Genomic DNA, 23443 nt, shown 5'->3' with positions numbered 1-23443 from the left:
TCTCTTTCCTTGGAATATCCATTATAATAATAACACTTCTAGGCCCCAGGCTCAGAAGACTCCACTGATTGCCAATTGCAGGCCTGTTTCCCTAAATCTCTTCTAAATGTTCTTCAATCTCTACTTGAACACCCTTATTGCCTCTCAACATAGTTTTTGTTTTTGTTTTCCTCTTTCATAGAGAGCTCTATTCATTAGAAAGTTTTAACTTACTTTGAGTCCAACGGTTTCTACATATAAAATATATTCCTTGGACTTTGTTCTTCGTAAATAATGTACAAAGATAATCCCTCAATCTAGACCCTTAAGAATAGCTATAGCAAACAGAACAAGTGTATAACATGATTATAGCACTAAGAAAGATGCAATCTAAGGAGAAAGGCAGAATTAGCAATCAGGGGAAAGTTAGCTACTGGAAGGCTCTGTGTATAATAAAGTTAAGAGTCTATAAAGGATAGGTGCAGTAGGAAAGATTGCATGGAGAAGAATAAGCCTAGATAAGCAGAAATAAATAAAAAACCTCTGGAGATGCTGCACTAGAAGGAGGAGGAGGAAGGCAAGACAACTGTTGGGAATTTCGATAAACTACAGGTCATACACAAAAGAACATTTAGTAGACACCTACTGATACAGATAAACTGTTTTCCACTAGTCAAGTGATATACACAGCCAGTTAAGATATCTGGCAAGTCTAAATCATTTTAGGAATAATGTTTCTTGGAAAGTAAGAATTTAATGCAAGTATCGAACATTTAATTATTTTATTTTTCAATTAGCTTTATGCTTGCTTTAGATAGATACGTAGCACATACGTCAATTTATGTCAATTTCACAAATTTCTGTGGATATATGCAAAACTTCAGTTTATCCTTTTCTTATACGAAGTATATATTTTAAATGTATTTTACATTTTTGTTTTTTCAAACCTGTCTGCAGTAGGATATCTGAGTTCCTCATTTTACTATAAACCTTTGCAGAATCAAGCTTACATGTACCACGTAGGATTTAAAAAATTATAGCCAATCTGCTTTTGATTTAAAAGAAAGGCTTCCTATACGCAGCTTCAAGCCCAGCCTTTCTAACTGACATGACATCAGCTATACAAGAGCCACAAATATACGATATTAATGCATTTTTTTCACTGCATCCAAAAAGATGTTTAATGACTCTCTAAAAATTTATTTTTCAGCTTATCTCCCATCTCTCCATTCAAAATCAAATGGCCAATAACATCTCAAAGGAGGTTGGTAGACAGATACTTACATTAAGAAAATAGTACAAAATTGAAGAGAAACTTTTAGATCTCATAGGATTTTTGGCAACTAAGGTGTAATTAAATAGGCCTAGGAGTAAATAGCCCTAGATTTGAATTCCAGTTTTTCCATTAATTAGGTTATATAAACTTGGGCCCACCACTCTGGAGGCCAGTTTCCTAATCAGTAAAGTATAAACAATTGTAGTGAAGATTAAATAAAACATTTATATTAAAAAAGGGGCCTTACAGGGACACCTGGGTGGCACAGTCAGTTGAGTGTCCAACTCTTTATTTTGGCTCAGGTCATGGTCCCAGGGTCGTGAGATCAAGCCCTGCATCAAGCTCTGTGCTGAGCATGGAGCTTTCTTTAGATTCTCTCTCCCTCTCCTTTTGCCCTTCCCTCACTCACTCTATCTCTTGCTCACTCTCTCTCACATGCTCCTTCTCTCTCAAAATAAATAAATAAACATTAGAAAAGAAAAGAAAAAGAAAAAGAGAAAGAAAAAGGGAAAAAATAAAATGAAAGGAAAGAGAAGGGAAGGGAAGGGAAGGGAAGGGAAGGGAAGGGAAGGGAAGGGAAGGGAAGGGGAGGGGAGGGGCTCAGTCATTAGGCATCTGACTCTTAGTTTCGGCTCAGGTCATGATCTCACAGTTCATGAGTTTGAGCCCCACATCTGGCTCTGAGCTGAGGGCATAGAGCCTGCTTGGGATTTCTCTCTCCCTCTCTCTGCCCCTCCCTGGCTTTCTCTCTCTCTCTCTACCTCTCAAAAAAATAAATAAACTTTAAAAAATAAATAAAAAGAAAAGAAAAGGACCTGATAGAATGTCTGGCACATTGTAGTCATTCCAGGAAAACCCTAGTTCCTTGATTCATTTATTCATTCATACATCTCCACTAATATAAAGTAGACACCCAGTTCTTTCTAAATTCTTTTAGACTGAAATAAAACTGAAGAAGTAGAGAATCAGGGTTTATGTGGAAAAAAATTGCAATTTGGGCAGTTTGTCACATACTTTACCTCTGACTTCCTATCAAATGGCAAGGCCATCTGAACTGACTTCAATCTTTTAAGCAGGGCTGCCATATGTTTTGTTCTGATACTGCTACCTGGATTTGAAGACAAAATCCTGGATGTCTTCCAAGGAGAATTTTAGGCAATCTAATGGTGAGGTGTAAGGGAAAGCTATTATTGAGTCTCTCATGTGGAAGAAGTTGATCATATTTATTTCTAAGGTAACACTGTAAAGTATGGCTGCCTGGAGGCAAATTTTTAATTCCTAAACCATTTCACTTACTCTTTGCAAGTCTTACATTTGCCTCACAAATGCTAGCAAAAAATAACTGTTTTCCCTAATATATGATACAGTGTTCCACTTACCATCCAACTCTAAATGTTAATTTTACTTTTTTATTCAGTATTCCAAAAATTTTAGAGAGTTATTGTCTTATGTTTTCAAGTCTGATCTGTCCTCTAATTTCTAGTCTTTATATTAGCTATTCTTCAGAAATGATTCACAATGGCTTTATCTTTATTCTTTTATTATCCACCGAAGGGCCCAGTTCTAAAACCATCCATATGCCTTATGTCCAACGAAGTTTACAGAATACATCTATGAACAGCCTTTAGATTTGGATTTTGACACTCAAAATAATGTAGCATTTTGGACTTTTAAAAAGTATACTTGGTCTTAATCGTCATATAAAAAAGGCAAACATGTAACTTTTATGTAAATCTATGGCTATAGAAATATTTCACATCCATATATTTAAAACTATGTAGCTTTAGAAATTAAATGGAAAATTAAACAGGTTATCTTAAAAACTCAGAAACCTTAATGTAATTAGTGTAGCCTTCTCCATCACCAAACTTAAGCTTTTCAAGCTAAATGACTGTGTGATTTTTTGGCTCTCAAGTGGCAAATATAAATCAAGGACTACAGAAATCTTCCCCACAGACAAAATCTATGTCCACAACTTAAAGAAGTTAGGAATGAACTTTATCTCAGCCAGGCTGACAGTGATAAGATTTCAAGAAGGAGAGAAGACTGACCACCCACAGCCCTGCTGTCTCCAGAGCAAATCTAGCCAGACTTGCAAATACCACTATCACAGTACTAGTAGCATCTTGAAACTAACTGTCCTGTTGATTGGCAGGACTTCAGGGAATTTTATCTAATTGTCTAAGAACAGGAAGGAAAGGAAAGCACACATACTCATTTTCATTTAAATGTAGACAATTTCTACCTTTGACCCTAGGGTGGACAAACCAAGCACAGATTTATTCACACTGATTTTGTTTTCTTGGAGTCAATATGCCCTAAATGGAATATTTCCTGTGATTTTATTTTTTTTTCTTTTTGCCTGAGAGGTACTAAACTGAGGACCTCCCCTTAGAAAACCACCTAGGATATGAAAAGAGGTCTGTATGTGTATGAGCACTGCCAAAGGTAATAGGGTGGCAGCTAACAGCCCAGGAAGTGAATCACTGCCTTTGTTGGTTTCTATTTTGTCAGCAGAGGGAAAACTTCAAAAATAACTTACAAAAAGAAATCAATAAATAACCTGTCATCCATTTCTGGGACCCTTGTTTCTAGTTTTCTCCATCTCTCCCATCCCTATTATTAAATGAGTCAATGGTGGAAAAACTCCAAATGTCTCATGTGGAGTTAAATTGGGTATTAAATCATCTTAGTCTCAATGCATATGGTAAAAAAGAAGCCATCAAAAAGAATATACTGGCATAGAGAGAAGTGAAAATTTTGAGCAATATACCATACTCTAGCAAAATAATCCTATAAATTGAGAACATGTTCAGCCCCTGCACAGCACAGCACATATTGTAAAAAGAAATTTAGTTGCTGAAAAACATGAGATATTCTCCTCTGCCACTGATAAGGTTAATGGAAGGACACACACCGTGGTTAGTAAATAGCACTTTTTTGGTTTATAATTATATCTAACTGCTTGCCAGTAAAGCATGATGAAACCTTCATCACATAATCCTCTAAAAACATCTAAAATATCCAAAGATTTAGTAAATCATTGCCAAAATACTCACATACCCAACAAAAGTAATCCAGAAAACTGTGTCAGCACCTTCTCAGGCAGAATAATATTGAGGAGACTTATTCTTATACAGCCATGTTATGTGCCGTGTTGAAGACATTTCAAATTTTAACTCCTCAACATTTAGATTCACACACACTATTTTTACCTTCTCCGAGTTTCCTGGATGACTGAAGTCCTTCCAGTCTTCAGTTAGTCATATCCCACACTCTACTAATTCTCAGATGCTGGAATAATGACAATGACTGAGATCATGATGAACTTATAAGACTGAAGTCGTGTCTTTATCAATGAGGACACAGTTACTATTTCATGAGTCACCCCAAAATACCTCTTGCATTTGGTGGCAGAGGGTCCAGAGAGCAAGTTTCAGAGCAGTCATTCTTGAATTACTGATACAGGAAGTGAGAAGGCTATAAGTTGTTTTGACCATGTCACTCATTTAGAGTTCACTTCCCACACAGGTTACAAATCTATCTTCCTAAAGCAGAAAGATAAAAGGAATCTTAAAATTAAGATGGATAATTCTCCAACACTGTATGAAGGAGTCATCATTTTCAAGATCTCATAAAGTCCCATGTTAAATTCTGCTGAAATTCACAGTTCCCATATAAAGCTCAAAAGTTATTTAGGAGCCATATAACAAATTTAGGAGTCAGCCAGAGGTGATGAGAATATAATACAATTCTCTTCTTCATCCTGCTATACCAGGCACAGCTGCAAATGTCAACATCCAACTCCTCCCAAGCAGCCTTCACTGGCCACATCTCCTATTAATCTGGGCTTCCTTTTCACTCTTTGGAGATTTGCTAGTACAGTCATTGGTGAGACCCACTTAATATTTGGCCTATTATTGCAGTGCATAGATTCATAAATGCCCAGGGGTCAAAGCACGTCTCCTAAATGACAACATCCATGATACTGTGCATGAGGCTGGTGACTGCCTAACTCCTGTACCTCTATTTCATCATACACCAAGATGATAATGCCTTTGGTCTAAAGAAAAAGGAAGGGTAATTGCTGAGAAAAAGAACACAGGGTCACAAAGGAAGCTCCATGCTACTATCAACAAAATTATTAAAAGATGGATGTTGTTGTAAGAAACACAAGAACAAGGAGTTTCCAATATAGAAGTAAGTGTAATCAAAGGAGAAAAAATAAATAATTCACATGCCAGAGAATGGCAACTCCACATGTCAGTCAGTGGCAAGCAACTGGCTCTGTGAAATGGATTTAACCATGTGTATCCCATATATTTCTGATACGTCTTACTGTCATCATGCGTCAAGTTACAATATTGTAAGTTACAGGAAAGCGCAGAAGAATTCATAGTGCTTTAGAATCACAGTTCTTGCACAAAATTAATGTTTAGAACTGTTCATGTAAAGGGGCTCCCTTTCCATATCAACAATGCAGAATAAGGAAGGAAAAAATATATATATACACATGCTGTATTACAAATTGAGGCTAGAAATATTAAAGTTAAATAGCATTCATAGCTCTAAAATGCCAAAATTGTCTAATGTTGATTTGCATTTCTACATTATATTCATATTACTATATTCTACATTATCATTCTACATCACTACATGTATTTGTGATTTACATAGATTACCATATATTATAGTATAATATAGAATATGATAACAAACTATATAACAATCTGTATTATTTTATTTTATAATATATTTCTCTTACTATATTCTGCTTCTTCTTCTCTGCATGAGTTTAAAAGAGAAACTTCAAAAGCTAAGAGACTTTTCTGACACACAAATTATAAGATAATTTTATTCTTTTCACTGAAGGCAGCCAATACACACTGTAACGTTAAAGGCACACCTGAAGAGGATTCAGAATGAAATTCCTTTGACATCGTTGTCAAAGTCAAAACATTATAATTCCCCCATCCCATTCTTTTATTGGAGTCTTTATGATATCAGCATCTATTTAACTTGTGGCTTTCCTGCATCAGACATTTCAACGACAATTACTGCTGGGCAAATTCTAAGTCTATAGCACCCACCTCCAACTCCACTCCTGACAAAAATTTTAAAATAAGGTTAACTGGAAAGTATAGGCAGCTTGTTTTGGCCATGTTAGTTCTGATCTGACCTGAGAGCCTAGGCATTGAGGTGGAACATAGCAACTAGCAGATGATTATCAGTGGACTATTGTGTTAGATGCAGCTAGCACTGGGCCTGAACTATAGAATCAGCAGTATTATAGAATTGCAGACCACAGTAGGAAATCCTAGAGTGTGAGAAATTATTCTGAGTAAAGGAACAGCCATATATCAAGGTCAGTTGACAGTTTCATATTTAAGTTGGCTATTAAACACATACATTTATCTCTTCTCCTGCCCAAAAACCCATATGAAAAGAAAAATAAAAAGAATAAATTTAAGGCAGCAGTGGAAAACTGAGAGAATTATGTCAACTGGCCTAAACAATGAGAAACATCCAGAAGATACAACAGCTGATGTGAAGCCAAAATGGTGAAGAACTCACAGCACAACACAGGCTTGGACAGAATTGGTTTTAAACCAGTGAAAAGTTCTGACTACAACTTCACATTAATCTGATAATGAAGCTTCAGAAGGAAACTGTGATAAGGAGCAGTAGGGTATGTTAGTAGACAACAGGGCAGTCTGGCCCCCATGGTAGCTGACAACTAAGGCATTTGCCCTCAGGGGCATTCAGTCTTTCTGAGCAAAGTTGAGAATCTGCCCAGCAATAATTCCAGAGATGTACTGGGACTGTGAGAAGGGAAGCAGTACTGTAGGCAAGTTTCTGTCAAGACTAAGGATAAGAAGACTTGTCCCCCCTTAACACTCCAGAAGGCAAATTCTCTCTCTGCCCTAAAGGAGAGCCTACCTACCCACATCACCTGCTCCCAACCTCCCTCCCTCCTACCCTACCTGCTTCTCTTCAGAGCCAAAGAGCTTGTAATTACACTCAGGGTATAATCTTTTCCCATTTGTGTCACAAATACCTACTTCAGTCACTGATACTGATAAATTAAGCCATCATTTGCAAGTGTAAACAGATATGCCAGAATAATCAATTGAAGAAACTGGTATGCAAGAGAGACATAAACTACACTAATGAACTAACTCAAGAGAAAAGGAAGAAGCCAAAGCAAAGAAGATAACCATAAAATAAATGTAATCAGTCTCTGCAGATCAATAATAGTACATATCATGGAAATAAGTTTGGGTGTGAGTGCCAAGTATCTATAATTAAATATGATTATCAGGGATTTCTTGTGTACATTAACGTTTATAATCACAGTCTTAGATCATCTTTAAAATCTCCCAAGCTAAAGACTCTTGATTGTATTTCAAGTGCAGTTCCTGGGTTTCATACATCTCATGCAATACAAACAAAGGTAAGAAATTAAAATATTCTGAAATTCTGAGAAAGCACAAATAATGCACTGTTCCATTGAATGTTGAGCCCAAAGAGATTTAAGGATCAGCAGTGTGGAGACTGACTTGCTGTAAATAGCACACATGTTCGTTCAGTCTTTGGATCGTTTATCATTGTCTCTGTGTATGGTGTTCTCTGCTGAGATGGCAGGGAAATTTGGGGTCTTGAAACACAAGTAAAAGACTGCAGTACTTGTAAAATACTTGGCCAGAAGTTAGCTTTCAACAGAGTACCTGGGAATACTACCTGGGAGCATATCACACATAATGCTTTATCTCAACACTTGATTTATCAGGCTAAAGGATCTTTTAAACCTTGCTGGACCCTACAGCATGGAGAGCCTAAGGCTAAGTGGGACAACTGTTAGAATAGTCCACAAGGAGGAACTGTCTGAGAAAAGCCAGGTTCCAAATGGGGATTTTCATCTGTGTTTTGTATTCACTTTAATCCTCTAAGTATTTTCAGTTTCCTATGAAAAAAATTGAAATTTCCTGAACAACAATACTGCCAAGAGTTATTATCCCTTTCGCTTACTTTCAAAGAATCTTTCTCTATTAAAATGGCTTATATCAAATCTGAGTATTATTAAGATTACATGCAGCTCCCCAGACATCCACCTAATTGAAAAGAACAGTCCAGAAAGAACAGACAGACTTCTATATTCACAGAGCATGTATGGGACAGGTTAACTGTGGGGGGACAAAAAGCTAATGGAAAATCACTGGAAAAAATGACTTTCCAAACTTTTTTTTTTTTAGTTTATTTATTTATTTTGAGAGAGAGAGAGCACAAGCAGGGGAGGGACAGAGAGAGGAAGAGAGAGAATCCCAAGCAGGCTCCACACTGACAGTGCAGAGGCCGACACGGGGCTCAAACCCATGAACTGACAGATCATGACTGGAGCCAGAACCAAGAGTCGGATGATCAACCAACTGAGCCACACAGGCACCCTGGCTTTCAAATCTTTTTATGTAGATACTGTCATCAGCCTTTTGGTACACATAGGCAGATAACTTCTGCATTAAACAAAGGTTTCCTGGAAAAGATGCCTCTGTGTTTTGCTCTATTTCATTTATTTTCACACATAGGATTTCTGCATCATTTCCAAACTGTTCATATTGAGTCCACTTTTCTCATCCTGTAAGGTCCTTGAGTCAGATTCTACATACATCATTTATTGGCTGATCACTTGGCATCAATTCTTTCAACGAGCATTTAATCATTCATTTATTCAACAAGAATTTATGGAGTTTATCCTCTTTGTCAGGCAATACAAGGCAGCTCTCAAACCTCATGCACTAACACCAGCCTGCTGGACCCAGGCCTTCCTTCCAGACACCTAAAATGTTTAGGGCAGCAGAGAACTCTGGCAAGTGGGAATAGTGAGTTTTTAATGTTCAGTTTTAATGAAACATCTATGAGCAAGAATCTTGTCTCTACTTCCACAACTTTTAGAGTTGATTTCACTTCCCTTTTCTCTAAACATCTAAGAGTTACAAAACCAATTTATCTGAGGACCTTTCCATCCTCCCTTCCTAATACATTTATGTGTTAATTCTAAGACCAGGTGTTGCGGTGACAGACACCTGGGGCTCCTAAATGGTAAGAGTTTATATAACTTCCCACTAGCTGCTAAAAAGAAAAACATTCTTTTTAATGTATTTCTAAGTAGAGAAAAAAGAGACTACAAGGAGAAGGATTCACTTGCCTCTTTCTCTTTACTCTAGCTTTAAAACGCTGGTTGTGACTTTGGCTCAGTGGCCAGATGATTGGCAGAGGCACAGGAGAAGATGAAGCTTGCCTAGGACTAAAGGAAGAAGAAGAGTGAACAGGAGGGGGTGTGTGCGTGGTATTTGTATCCACTCATCCTCTGGGAATGCTCCTGTCCCTGCTCTCCAAGCCCTCCCTATTTGGTAGTAGGGAATTTTCCACTATGGACTTAGGACCCTATACTAGCTCCCAGCTCTTTGCCCTCTGCATCGTTTCCAATGCTGATGGGGACTGGGACCCCAGCATGAGGCATGGAGTCTGGAAGTCAGCTTAGTAATCAGCTCATTCTTTCCTGAGCAATACTCACACCTCATAGAGGATGAGTACACTACACAAATATAACAGATGAAAGACACATTCAGTTGTTTCCCTTATATCACAACCTGACTAGTTCTGTCTACTAAGCATACTGATGGCTGGCTACTACCCACTCATCTCCTCTCAGCCAATAAAACCCCTAGGACAGAGAGAACACTGATTTCCCCAAGCTGCTCTGTCCCAATTCCATGGATTTTATTCTTCACTATTAGGATCACCTTACCAGTAGAAATATTTACACAATAGTTTAAAAGGCTGCTGCCACTGTGCTCCAGTTAAAATATCATGTCATCTCATCTTCTGAGAGTAATTCAAATGAAAAGTACACACTTGAAATCTAGAATTACACATCACATTAGAACTGGAAGAGATCTATGAGATAATCACCATCAACCACTGTGATTCCAAATGGGAAACACTAGGAGCAGAGCAGAGGTGGGACTTCCAAAGAGTTCAGAGCCAGCTGCACCTAGAGTTGTTCACTTTGTCATCTCCCAGCACACCATGGGGAAGACGATTTAATTACTGTGCTTGGGGATCCCATCTTATTAACTGTCCTTTTGCATTACCCATAGCAACCTATTGTGAATAGTCTGTTTTTTTTATGTTTTGAAAAGAGAGGTGAAGGGGCGCCTGGGTGGCGCAGTCGGTTAAGCGTCCGACTTCAGCCAGGTCACGATCTCGCGGTCCGTGAGTTCGAGCCCAGCGTCAGGCTCTGGGCTGATGGCTCAGAGCCTGGAGCCTGTTTCCGATTCTGTGTCTCCCTCTCTCTCTGCCCCTCCCCCATTCATGCTCTGTCTCTCTCTGTCCAAAAAACAAAAACAAACAAAAAAAAAAAAAAACGTTGAAAAGAGAGGTGAAGTTTGTTGTTTTGGTTGTTGTTGTTTTGTTTTTGTTTTTGTTTTTGTTTTTAGGTGAACTCATGACAAAATTGAGGAGGAGAATCTATGGTTAACTTACCAGTGAAAAAGCCAATCACTATAAGTGACACTAGGAGTAGGTCTAAGATTTTGGTGTGAGGGTAAAGTCCCCTCCTCACTTCCTTGCTTGAGATAATAGGAATGCCAACAAGAAAACAGAGGTCCTGACTGGCAGTTTCCAGCACTAGAAAAAAGAAAGCTGAACTGATGTGATAAAGTTAAAAGTGGCAATATAAGACTCTAAAGTCAGTAAGTTTAGACTCTAATAGGTAGCTCCACAGATAAAAGAATGAATATCTAAATTGCAGCCAAGGGAAGCTGAGCATCTATCTTGTTAGACTGGTTGGTTAGGCCGGTAGGTGTCCTGCTTGCTAGGAGAAAAGCAGGGAGGAACCCTGGCCAAAGCTGTCTGTGCGGTGATGCAGAAGGTCACCACATGGTCTAGGGATTTTTCTAGCTGCTGTTACTGACTAGAGAGAATGAATGAATGAATGAATGAATGAATGAACGAACGAACAAACGAACAAATAATCAAACCAGAAAGCAACAATCAGAGAAGAGGATCAAGATAAAGAGGGGTAGGCAGGATGAGGGAGTAGAAACTAAAAATATGACCAAGGTGGCTTTGGCTCCCTACAATTCCTAGCCAAGATTTCTTATTCCAAAATCAACTGCTTAAAAGTTTTTCTTATTTATTAAGGGGAAATTTGTGTGAAGACATGAGATAGAGGCAAACTGAATTACGAATCTGAAGTTTCTTCCAGGGGGCACTGCAGATCCACCGTGAGGCCAACTGGAGTTAAGAAACAAGTCTGCTCAAAACGATTCCTGTCTGCAAGTGTTTAATTTGAACCTCCCTTGAAAAAATATTCTTTAAATCCTGATAATATCTCAGGACAATTAGTTCTTCTATATATATAGCGCCTCTCCTGAATTGGGAAAGCCTTGGTAGATAAGCTGCTGAATCTTTTATAACTCCTCTAGGCCTCTTGGGATTCCTTAGATTGGTAGTGATTTGAGCAAAATGGATAACATGTTCTACATTTTCAGACTGATATTTCTCTCTAGGATACCTCTCATTATCAGTGGATCCCCTGCTAAGATCAAAGGCACTCCCCCAAAGCAAAGAACAGGAATACCTAGTTTGTCACTATTAGTTGACATAGTGGGACTGACATCCCAGACTTTCTGCTGCAAGAGATGAGCCCCATTAGGAATCTAATCTCCGATAAAAAGCAGTCATTTTTGCACTGATATGAAAAAATATTTTATGCCTACAAACAGCAAGAGTTGAAAAAGAACTTCAAGGGGTATTCAGCTGAGATTAACTTGAGCTACTAAAAAGTAAAATTTATAAGTGTATGTTGTCTATAAACCGCTGACTCTGTTTTGATTTGTTTTCCTTCACACATTGAATCTTGCTGAATGAGGAGAAATCATCTTCTCAAAGGTAATATCCAGGAATTTTGAGCACTATAAATTCAAGTACAGTTTTGTATGAGATAAAATACTAGTAATTATAATACACGGTGTCAAAAATGCAGACATGTTTCATAAAAGGCTATTTGCTTACACTGTTGCTATTTTACTTTGTATCTTAGGGACAGGTATACAGAAAGTGGAAACAGATCATCACCAAATGCTCTGAAAATTGTTTGCTCAAGAGCAATTTACTACCATATGGAGGATGGTGGGCTTCTCTGGGTATTTCTTCTTGCCCCTTCATCCTCTAAATTTTTAATCTACCTATCAAGGTGCGTTGAGTCAGTCAACCAAGAACACCCGTGTTTCAGCAAGCTAGGGTGTCCATGCTTAAGAAATCACAAAGTGAGATGTCAGGGACTTATATACCATGTCTTACCATAATGGGGGGGGGGGGTTAAGTGTTCAGATTCATTGACTGATATTCAGATATTTAGAGAAAAGGCAAAAATAAGTAATTACATAAGTAATTGCTTCTCATTACCTTTTGATTGGATTTGCAAGAATGACCTATGAGTGAGATGGAGCAAGCTTGGCCTCTGCAATTTAGAAAATCTGCACCTTCTTTTCCAGGCAGACCAGTGCTTAGTCAGGATGAAATTATGGCTGGGTGAATGGCACGTGGGCTAAATTTCAAACCTCACTCATCCCATTGACTGGGTGTCCTGATGCAGTGGCACAACTGTATGCAGTGCTCTTGCTTAAGAAAATACAAAAATTACTCAGGACATCCATTAAATACCTGCATGGGTTTTTAAACACATTTCTTAGCCAGGGATGAGTGTTTGCTTCTTAGAATACTAGTGTAAATTAGGAAGAGAACATGACTAAGGTAAAACTTTACTATCATAGAACATGTAGGCAAAGCAATCCAAGTTTTACTAACCTATTGATTTTTGGAAACTGTTTCCAAAAAGATTTTTCCTGTTCTGTGTGGCTCAGCTAAACTAAAGATGATAGAGAGTTTTAAGAAAACAGTGATTACTTAGGAGATGACTAGACAGTATTATCAAACGGCAATTCAACTATGCCAAACAAAGAATAGAAATGACTGACAATATATATAACATACATGGCTTATGTTTTTCCTACTAGTTTGCAAAGTGGACAGAATTTGTCTTAGAGGAATATAAACTTTCTCTAAGAAGCGTGAAATTTATTAGGAGCAGCAAGAAACATGGCGTTAGGTATTTTAGGCTGCTTTGACTCTAAAGGAAGAGAACACAAAGGGGCTCAAGCCATGGCTTTTACATCTTGTTGTAGGCGTCATTTCCTTGAATCGCCTCAATATAGATTCCATTTTTTAAGAAGGCAAGCTGAGACTTTTTTCCATTACTCTTGGCTGGGATCTGGATTTAGTCAAACTGGCCACTGTCACTACTTATGTCTAATTAGAACCACCTGTGAGAATTTTGTGTCAAAAAAGAAAGAGAGAATGAAAGCTAATGTTCACGATGATTACAAGATTTGATCTTAAGGCTAATTTTATTTGCTTTCGGCCTGATAAGACTTTCCAAACACCTCTCGCATTTTTAAAATTGGTTTCCTTTGGATATTGGCTGAAAGTGTTCATGAGTTACCTGTATGTGTGTGTACAGACAGATAGAGTCCTCTTAAAGAGAACCTTCACACCTCTTTAAAGAAAAAGCATACAACGTTGAAATCTGAGCTGGAGTGAAAAAGTATGGCTTGTTTGGCTTTCTGTTCTTTAGAATGGTACTGAGGGAGCTGAGCTGACCCCTTGTCAAAGAAATAGCATCACAAGTGTTCAGTCTCCTCCCACCCATTTTCCTTCCAATCACATTTTCAACATTTCCTAAGGGGAATTCTTTCCAGTCTTAAACACACTGACTTTGGTCTTATCACAACAGTATAAAAAGTTTTGGAAATTTTGAAATGGAGAAAAAAAATTGTGTTGAGCCAGGACAGAATTATGAAAGCAGAAGAAGGGGTAGGAGGCTTGTGTTTTTTCCATTTTCTGTCATCAACTGTAAAATGTCAAATCCGTCAAATGCCTGGTTCTGAGTATTAAAAAGTCAACTTTGGGGAAGCAAATGAAACCCTCTGCTTCATATATCACTTGTTATGAACAGTATAAATACTTAGAACTGGACTTTTGGTTATAGTGATATGGCATAAAAGAAATACGTATTGTCTTTAAAAAAGCACACATTGATTTTAAAATTCCATACACAAAATTCAAGGCTAAGCTCCACAGAATAATTGTAATTAAATATTTTATATATCCTATTTTTTCCTTTTCTTTTTCTTATAAACTGACCATAGTCAATGTCTAAACTGAGAAAATGCAATATTCAGAAAAGAAAAATAATATTTAAGCCTCTTGCTCCCCCCCAAAAAAAAAACATTTATTATAACAACATGAATGCACTCAATTAACATGATGAAATTTGCACTAAAACTTTGGGTAACTTCCCTTTGAGACAATGGCAACATTGTCAAATCATTAGGGAAATGAGCAGAAACTACCAAATGTCTTTATTTAACTTTCAACTTCTCAAAGCCTTTGAATTCCCTTTATAATTACTTTGTCAGCCCCAAACTCTACGCTTTCTAATTAGTGGCCAAAAGGAGGAACGCAGGTATTTCTGCCTCCTAAAGCTGATGAAGAAACGGAAGCTGACACTGTTAGCACTGGGATTTTGCACACTCTGGCTATAAAAATGCAGAAGAAATTTTGGCTGTGGATTGCAAGTACTCTTTAAGAGCCCTATTGGAAATTATAAACATCCTCGATATCTGGTTTCCCTACAAGACTGTTTAAGCTCTTTTTAAGACAGGAAGTGAAGAACTTATGAGCAGTAAGTGAGGAGGCCAATTTAGGTTTGAATCTTGCCTCTGCTTTGACCTAGCTGAGAACTTAGTCAAGTGAGTTTCTTGACTTCTAGACTCAGTCCATTCATCTGAAAAATGAGCTTGGGCATTCCCATTCCAAAGAGCTATGTAGACTGAATATGAACATTAATGCAAAAATATTCAAGTAAACTCGTAAAAGCTGCATGGATACAAGGTATTGTCTGATTTTTTTGTCTTAGAAGTTTTCCTGTGTCTAGCTTACCTTACTACATACAAACCCAATGTTAGAAGAGGACAGAGGGAAAATTTCTACATCTCCTGGTATCTAAGTCCCTTCTTGTCTGCATGATACCATATGCTCTTTTTACCCTTGGGATCCTCCTTTAGGTTGGATGAAGGGTGCTTCCCCACCCACTTCATCTCTCGTAACCCATAAAATACAAGAAATAATGCTCACTCTATACTCAGCCCCTGAAGACATGGCCTGCCCTACAGTTCACTGTTATGCATTATGTACCAATTAATTAACATATTCTCATTACTTTCTTTTGGGCCTCCTTTCTTTGTTCCACTCTTCTGTCTCTTTATACCTGTGGATAAATAAAATTCATACTTGTTCTTTCTTTAAAAATCTTTCCTTAAATTCATCCATCACTTTTATTTAGATTTTTATTCACTGAACAAACTGACATATATAAAGGGCTCCCCAAGTCCTACATGATGTTGAAAAGCAAAGCCACTGAATAAAGATGCTCAATAGGTAATAAAATAGCTGAATAATACCTGAATATACCTGAATAAAGAGGCTGAATAAAGATGTTCTGAAAAATGTTTATCCTGGGTCTGGAGGAAGTGTAGTGTGTGTGTGTGTGTGTGTGTGTGTGTGTGTGTGTGTGTGTGTGTATGTGTGTACATATGTCATATATATATATATATATACACACACATACACACACACATATATACATACATATGTATATATGTGTGTGTATATATACATATATATGTGTGTGTGTATATATATACACACACACACATATATACATACGTATGTATATATGTGTGTGTGTATATATATACATATATATGTGTGTGTATGTGTGTGTGTATATATATATATATATATCTGATATATATATATATATATATATATATATATATATATATATATATCAGTGCATCCCCTGGATGACTCAATGAGTACTGACTGATAATCTACAGCTGACCCATGTTTAATTAAAACACATGAAAGACATAATAGAAGGTCTCATCTTCAAGGAGCTTATAACCTGATGGAGAGTGAAAGGAGATACATCAACTCATAATGGTGATTTTGGCACTGTGGACCACATGTTTTGATACCTTCCTACCAGCTTTTTTCTCATAAATAGCATCCATTCTTGTAAGCAGACATGGCCATGTGTGATAAAAACAGATGGCTCAGATCCCAGACCAGATAACACAGGGATATTGAACAATTGTAAAAGTCCACTCGTACACACATTTGGCCTCTTAAAGAGATTTAAGATGTCATATTAGAAAAAGCAGTTTCCTGGGGCGCCTGGGTGGCTCAGTCGGTTAAGCGGCCCACTTCGGCTCAGGTCATGATCTCGCAGTCCGTGAGTTCCAGCCCTGCGTCGGGCTCTCTGCTGATAGCTCAGAGCATGGAGCCTGTTTCAGATTTTGTGTCTCCCTCTCTCTGACCCTCCCCTGTTCATGCTCTGTCTCTCCCTGTCTCAAAAATAAATAAAACGTTAAAATAAATTAAAAAAAGAAAAAGCAGTTTCCAGCAGATATTATCAAGTTACAGAACAGTTATCTCAGTGGGTGGGAGTTGGGGGTGGTGTGGAGGTGATGTGCGGGAATTAACTAAACATCCTGCTGCATGCTGACTATACCTAGATGCAGCTTCTTAGATGGTTTCTGCTGCTTTTGAGGCCATCAAAGTTCCATTTCCTTGTTTCTTTCATCAGTTTGGGAATCATGAAATTTTCCTGCATAGGATGCTTATTTAGGTTTTTATATATGCCTACCTATTTTATTACCTTTTATACCGCATGTGAGGCTGGATCAGTTTGCAGCAGAACAAAGCTAATTACAACTTCCATGGCCTAAATATAGCATAATGACAGAGTGCCATTCAAGGGTAGCACTGAGCTGAGAAACCTTTTGGCAGGACAAGACAGAGGTTATTCAGCTTCATAGTGCCTGCTCCAGGGGCTGGCTGACTGTGGAGCTCTAAGCTACCCCAAAATTGTGAGGTCAGTAGGCAACTTGACTTTGGGAGGAAAGTTAGCCTCTTGTCCACTTTGTTTTATGTTGATCCTTATTTTCAAAGAATTAACTGCAAATGTACAGTGATCTGGTATTTGAGACAGAGGGGCAACACCAAATTCAGGAATGAAGAAGCTCTGGGCTGAGGTGGAAGAACTGACAGAACCAAGAGACCCAGAAGAGAATAATCCTGGGAATGTCATGTGAAATCTTCTCCCAAATAGCATAACTGGTATAATTTCCATCAGAGGATAACTTGTTATCGGGCTTGGTTATTAAAGATGCCCCTTTCCAAACCCCTTCCCTTATCTGTCTATTTTTATTCATTTGTGTGGTTGGTGCCTTTCTTCGCGGTTGCTACCTTGAGTTCTATGGTTATGTGTATATCACTTGTTTCTAATACATAAACTCACATGTGGGAGTTTCTATGGTACAGATGCATGTGCAGTAGTAGTTGGTGGTCCCGATCCCTTTACAGTCTCTATGTCAAATTCAGAAACAATCTTGCTACCCTCAAGACATGTCTGTCATTGGCAGTTTTATTTCACTAAGGATGTCTGACTTTAGTTACTTTGCTTGTCTCACATTCTCCTCACTGTTCATTCTGCTGTTTGATTCTCCCTGGAATTTCCTAGTCATTCTTTGTATTAATGCCTGTTAATAGCATTTAATGAGAACCTTTCAAAGACTCTGAGTGAACAGAGGAAACAAAAGACATGCCCAATGTTGTCACCAGAATTCCACCTCCCACCCCAGGGATGAAGCCAGTTCTTAGCCTTTGGACCCCAGTCAATGAATGTGCAGTTTCTTACTAACCACTTTGCCTTCCCTTGTGAAAAGGGCTTGAAGAGGCCTGGTCTACCACACACAGAATGGGAAAAGACAAAGAAATTTTTAAAAGAAAACTTAGTTAGAGGCATTATTATTTGACTCAACCAGTGAGAACCCCATATGCCAAACCACCAGGCTCTTTGAGGAAAAAGAGACGGCTTATATTTAGGAGAAGACAAGGGATATCTGTGATGATACCTTATCTGATCTAAGCCTCAACAAGAACCTGCCTTGAAACTTAGGATGATTTTTTCCCATCAGTGAAATTAACATTTGTTGCTTACATGTAAAGATAGGATTCAGTAAAGAAATCCTAAAACTGCCTCCTGTTAAATGCAAGCATAATAAAAAAGGACTAAGGATGTTTCAGCATCACTACTAGAAATTTTCTAATTGTTTTTATGCTGTGGAAGTATGTTTTTTGCTGGAATGATGAGTAGTATTATATTGTCCAAATCATCCTAGAGAATTTTATTCATTTAAAGATGTTGTCATATTCATTGACTTTTCTTTCACAAGTGATCTATTCTAAATCATTTTATGGCTTACCCAGGACTGTAACTGCTCCTTTTTCTACTCCCCTCCTCCACCAATTCCATGCCCTTGGGCTTTACTGTGGTTCTATGCATACTGGTGCTTCCATAGGACAAAGAGAGCAGAAGAGGGTCCATAAAAAAACATGGACCTTACCAGTCAAATTGCCTCCTTTTCAGCAATGCTAGGCCAGGGTGGGGGGAATAGGAATAGGGTTAAAGTGTTGAAAATCTTGGCCTGAAAGAGGTTTGGGCATGAAATGGTGATTCCCCCCTAGCTCCTCTATTTACCACCCATGGTTATAACCCACATTTTATCTTTTCCTGGGAGTTAAATTTCCCATCTTTGCTTTGTGTGATCTATTTATTTTGACAACTTTACAAGACAATCATTGCTATGTCAACTTTCCACCTACTGAGGAAAAAGCCAAAGAAAAACTTATAAACTTTGGTACCAATGCAGCCTTGTCAATGTGGGAAGTGTGAAATACAACTTGTTTGACAGCTATAAAATTGTCCCATAATGAAAATAGGGGGACCTATAATTTAGTTTTATATTTTTCACATTAACAATAGCATGAGTGGCTAAAAATACAGTTGAAGTCATCCAAGTAGCACTTCTCAATATTATGTCTGGGTGAAAAAAATTCAGGTTTGTATTTGGCTACATGAATGTAAACAACCATAGAATAACTTCTTTTCATGCCCTATCCCATATTTATAACATAAACACAGACAGAGTTTATGAAATTAGGCCTCCCTAGAAAACCACTAGAATAATGCAGGAATCATAATGCAATGAAATAACAAAAATGTATTATCTCTGAGAGTGTTTACTATTCTCATAAACAATATTCTTAGGTGTACAAGGTGTTTATTTTTCCATAATTGATCTGGGTGTCTTTCTAAACTTTTACTAAATTATAAATAAAGAAAAGTGCCTAAATAATAAGAGAATAAATCGATGGATTTTCACAATTAAACACACAATTAAACACTTGTGTGTAACCAACTCCCAGATTTAAAAAAAAATGGAACATGAACACCTCCAGAAATTGTGTTGGGCTCTGATCAATTTACCCCCATCCCCAAGCACCAAAGATAACCCTCTTTCACACTGATTAGTTTTTTTCACTTTTGATTTTTTTTTTTTTTGAGAGAGAGAGAGAGAATGTGCACACACAGGGGAGGGGCATAGAGAGAGGGAGAGAGAGGGAATCCCAAGAAGGCTCTATGTGTCAGCACAGACCCCAACATGAGGCTCAAACTGACAAACTGGGCTTGAACTCACAACCATGAGATCATGACCAAAAGTCGGACACTCAACCCACTTTTGAACTTTTTATGAATTAAATCCATAGCAGCCAATTTTAACAATCAGCTCACATGTTTCAATAATATTCCTACATCCTATATAGAAAATTCTGTGATGGAAGCTGAATATGTTACACAATTTAAATATGTAAAAGATGGGCTAATATTTTGATCTGAATAAAGTTTTAAAAACACACAGCATGTATTAATGAGAGAAAGCCTAGACCTCTTTCTGTCCTTGACAAGATCCTGAAGTACAGATAATGTCCAAAGAAATAATAATGAACAATTCCTGATATTCTCTGTGTTAGATACTATTCTAAGGATCATTGGAAGTGGTGGAGAGACATGTGGGCTCAGGAGCCTTCTTGTTCATCCACTAAACTAGAACTGACTGTCTCCATGATATGAGCATCTCTGTATCTTCCTATAGGCAATGCTCATAATGCAACCACTGAAGAATAGTAAGACTCAAACTTGTGGGCTCACCTGTTAGGATAATTAAGCAGAAGATGAATGTCCTTTTTTGTGAAAGTATGGAACTCTAAGTAAGTGGAGAAAACAAACTGGCAGCAATTATGGAAGGCTTACAAGCCTCCGATACCTGGAACTTTTAATTAAACAGAAGGGGGCAGTCTCATAAAGAAGACTTACACAACAGAGAAACTCAGATTAAAGATAGGAATAAATAAAATTACGCATACTTCTAGGCCAATGGCTCCCAACGAGGGGTGATTTGGGTCCCAGGGAACATTCTGCATTGTCTGGAAACACTTTTAGTTTTCACAGTGGTGGGAGGTAGGGCTGGTGAGGGAGGGGACAAGGGGAGAGGTGAAGGAAGGAAGATGATTTGAGAGTTGGGTGGCTTGCTACTGGCATCTAATAAGTAGAAGTGTAGGGTGCTGCTAAACACTCCACAATGCACAGGATCATCCCCCACAACAAAAAATTATCCAGCTTCAAAAGTCAATAGCACTGAGGTTGAGAAAGCTGCTCTAGTTGATGGCTTAGAATTAAAGTGTTCTCATTTCTCTGACTTGTCTCCCATGCAGAGTGGGACTCACTGAGCGAGGACTCAGTGTTTTGTTGTGAGATCATAACCTCATTGGGCTTCTTGTGTTCCTGTGAGAAATATGATGAGTGAGACTCACTTCATGTAGCTTTTGTTTAGAATAAATACAGGAAGCACCAAGCATAATGAATGTATCTGTCACAATCCTGTGTGCTGAGTACTTTTCTTGTCAGTCAGGATTATCAGAGCCTTATTTCTTAAAGATTTGTGTCCAGTGGATAAAATATTTTCTGACTTACTTTAGCAGTTTGACACACAAAAAAATTACAAAACAGTTTCCCAAATAAATTTGGGAAAAATAAAAAAAAATCCATTTATCAGAATAATTTGTATGCTACGCCATCCAGTTATTTGTGTGTAGAAAAACATATTAGATCCTTACTTCATAAGATAGTAATTCAGAAGCATTGACCAAATCCTCTCTAACTAGAACTCCCCAAACTTTAAAATGCACTAAAATCACCTGTGGATTTTGTTAAAGGGCAGATTCTGAGTCAACATGTCTGGCACACCACCTGAGATATTACATTTGTAGTGATCTTTAAGGAGATACCTCTGCTGGTCCTGGATTACACTTTGGATGCAAATCTCTGAGAACAAGAATTGCTAAAGCACAGATAAATAAGTAGGAGATGCTCTTTGAGTTACACACAGAATCTGTTAACACTAGACCCTTACCTCACATAATGGTTGAATATACACAAATGCTAACCTCCTTCTGGGTAGTGAAGTTCAACTTTCTAGACTTATATTGAAACAGTTAAGAAAATAGGTTCAGAATCTTTTAGTGGGGGGCAGGGGAATTGAAAAGAAGAAGAAACATTAAACCCAAGATTCCTTAGATACAGCCAGACCATAAGCCCAGGACACTGTACTCCCTTGTCACAAACTTGGCCAAGACTGCAATGCGGTCTTTGTTAAGTGGCTGAACATCAGTACTTAAAGCTCCAGACAAGAGGAAGCTCGGAGCTCTATAATGAAAACATTCTGTGGCTGCTCAAGGCCCTAAGCTCTGCAAGGAATGGATTACTGTCAGGGGATGTGTCAAAGGGTTTACGTTTAGGGCAATGGAATTATTGTACTTAAAAAAGTCCCAAAGGGCTAAAGGTTGACTTCTTAAAATGACTGGGAAGACGGTGACACTTCATAAGAAAGAAAGGAAGGCAGAAAGAAAGGCCAGAGGCTTCTGTAAACCTACTGCTGCATCGTCACCAAGGTTGCAAACATGGAGTCCTCAGATACCTGCAAATTCTCCAATCAGCATGTGCACACACACACATCTCTGAAAAGAGAATCCATAAATCTCATTAGAGTATAAAAGTGGGTCTGCTCCTTGTTTCTCACTTTTCTTCTTTTCTTGTAAATTCTGTGGTTCTATCTGTTAACAACTAATCAATGCCATTCCAACTCCTATAGCTCCCCCCTCTCCTGTGACATATGTAACTACAAGACTTCTATTCTCACTACAAATGTCAGTCTCCAGGACTCTACCCTATGGCTCAAAAATTCTCTAAATTGTAAGTATGTCAGACCAGTTAGCAACACCACTAGCCATGTCCCTCTGGAATTGTACACCCTGGAATATCACCTGCTGAGTAAGGCTAGATTAAAGGGGAAAGACAAAGCTGACATTAACCAGCAAAATTCATGAGAGTGGTGGGATATGGACATCGACATGATCTTTCACCTTCCATCCTTAAGATCCAGTTCCTATGTCTCATGAAAACATGTCTCATGTTTTATTTAAAAAAGAATTGTTCAAGTTCTTTTCATGTAAAAAGAATGAGAGTGTTTTATTTGGAACTTAAATGAATAACGATCTTTAACTATAAAAATATTTAATATTTATCATTTATTCCCATAAATACAAATAATGGTTGCCTTAAAATGCAGAGCCTTGAAAAAAGTCATGTATTCACATTGTGAATAAAAATAGTATAAGCTCGAGAAAAATCTGTCATGATATGAAATATAACACACATGGAATGCATTTCCCATTGAAGACAATATTTCTTTCTTACACAAATGTTTCATTTGCCATTAAAGTAAACGGAAGTTCATGAAGGTTGGCCAAACAAAGGGGTCCATTTTTTAACACTGTACAGAACAAAGTGTATTCTAACTGCCAATTACCCTTAACTGTAAAGGCTACAACATCTCAGGGACACAGCAAGGGTCAGAAGTGGTATAGGTACACCCCTGAGCAACAAAAAGCACAAAGTGACAGTGACACTTCAAATATACTTTTAGTGGTATATAAAAACAAAGAGCACACCCTCATAAGAGAACAATACAGTAGGAGAGAGAGAGTAATTATAAATTGTTTTTAGTATTTTTTTTCTCATATTTAACCACAAACAGT

The sequence above is a fragment of the Felis catus genome, chromosome A3, assembly GCF_018350175.1.
Source record: "Felis catus isolate Fca126 chromosome A3, F.catus_Fca126_mat1.0, whole genome shotgun sequence".
Taxonomy (NCBI): Eukaryota; Metazoa; Chordata; class Mammalia; order Carnivora; family Felidae; genus Felis; species Felis catus.
Note: the sequence above shows the minus strand (reverse complement) of the source record.